Source organism: Gavialis gangeticus, unplaced genomic scaffold (genome assembly GCF_001723915.1).
Source record: "Gavialis gangeticus isolate Ggan-Ray unplaced genomic scaffold, GavGan_comp1, whole genome shotgun sequence".
Classification (NCBI taxonomy): domain Eukaryota; kingdom Metazoa; phylum Chordata; order Crocodylia; family Gavialidae; genus Gavialis; species Gavialis gangeticus.
This window is the reverse complement of record NW_017729032.1, coordinates 38392130-38393863: the sequence shown is the minus strand read 5'-3', so window position 1 is coordinate 38393863 and position 1734 is coordinate 38392130. Positions and strand designations below refer to the sequence as shown.

The 1734-nt window shown below is 52.1% G+C and overlaps 1 protein-coding gene across 1 annotated transcript in view; it reads left to right on the top strand.

Annotated features, from left to right (window-relative positions):
* Positions 1-993: 993 nt before the first annotated feature.
* The window catches only part of CENPJ (centromere protein J), a 20794-nt gene continuing 20053 nt past the window's right edge, over positions 994-1734 (top strand). Inside the window, exon 1 of the mRNA XM_019525156.1 lies at positions 994-1114. The gene's annotated coding sequence lies outside the window, so the exon portion shown is untranslated. The remainder of the gene's footprint in view (positions 1115-1734) is intronic.

Genomic DNA, 1734 nt, shown 5'->3' with positions numbered 1-1734 from the left:
TAGCCAGCTCTTCTGGATCCCTCTCCCCTAAGACTTGCCTCCAGGGGCTCTTGTCCACCAGTCCCCCAAGTTTGTTAAAAGTCTTTTTTCCCCTGAAGTCCATGTCTATTTTGTTTCTTTCCTTCCACCCTTAGGAACTTGAACTCTATCATTTTGTGTTCGTTGCCCCCCCCGTTACGTTCCACCTTCACATTCTCAACCAATTCCTCTCTTTTTGTGAGCAGCAAATGGAGACACCCCACCCCTGCCCCTGACTTGGCCTCTATCATCTGTATCAGAGTTACCCCCAACACACTCCAAGAATTTGCACTGCTGTTTTTCTCCCAGCAGGTATCCTGATAATTAAGGTTCCCCAGAAGAACCAGGTCCTGTGATTTAGAAGCTTCCAACAGCTGTATAAAGAAGGCCTTCTCCACCTGATCCCATGGCCTTTCCCAAGAATTGTCTTGCTATCCATTTAGTGGCCTCTTTAACTGAGGGAGGCTTAGTTTTCTGGTGGGCCAAGACTCTGTATAGCAAACAGTGGAAGTAAAACCTCACAGAATGATTTGTGATTTCACTACTATCAAGTCCAACCCCTAGATTTACCATTTCTGGTATTTGCCCTCAAAATTTACAGTTGCTGAAAAGAAGATTTTTCTTATTATACGCAATCATGTATGGCCTCTTAAAGTTTGATGCACGTGTAGCTTGAAGAGATTTTTATTCAGGAGAAAATGTACATAATAATTTTACAAATGTCAGTCCCACCAACACACGTGGATTCCACACTATAACTCAAGAAACGGCCCATATAGACGGTCATTGCTGCTAGAGAGGACCCATACAAGTATTCACAGTCCACGTTTTGTATCAAATGCTATTCCGCTTAACGAAAAAAGGAGAGACTAGGTGTGAGCCTGCACATACAGTGACCGTGATCTGTCGAGTGAAGAGAAAGAAAACTCTGAACGCTTCCCTCCTTTGTTTGTCTGCAATGACACACTCCTCACAGGTGCGGGAGGTGCCCAGCCCCTGCCTGGCAAAGAATCCCACTCAGGGAAGGGGAAGAGTTGTTAACATTTGCCTGCCGGGAGTCAGCATCTTTCTCTGAGGTCTTTCACAGTCTGCAACGGTAAGAAATACAACAGCAGAGGAAACTCCAGGAACAGCCAAGAAACAAAGGCCGCTTGTAAACTTGACGGGGCTTTAATCCCCCTAAATTGAAATGGTGGGGTTTTAATTGTGACGATTAAAACCCGCCGTTTCAATTTTGGGCCTTCTGTCACTGTAATGGTGAGAAGCCCAATCCTTTTCTTTTTTTTTTGTTGCTGCGGAGCCTGCCCCAGTTTCCCGCGGCTGGGAGCCAAGCTACCGCCAGGTTGCCCATCCCCTCCGCCTCAGGGCCGGGCTGTGCTGGATGACCCCCGGTAACTGCGGCGGCGCGGGGGGCGGGAGCAGCTCCCTCCTCCCCCTGGCGGCTGGGTGGGGCGGGGAGGAGTCGGACTACAGCTCCCGGCGGGCCCCGCTCCTCACTGCGCGGCCAGTGGCGCTGGGCGTTGCGCGATGGCGGGAGGTTTGTCCGCGGCTGCGGGCGCGTAACCGCCGCGCGGGGGGAGGGGGAGTGGAGGGCAGTAGCCCGGGCGGATGGGTGGAAGGTCCCGGCGGGGAGACCTGGAGGAGGGGTTGAAGTGTCGCCTTGAAAGGTTTGCGGGCCGGGCTGGAGCTTCCTCCTCCTCCCCCTCCCCCCCCCCC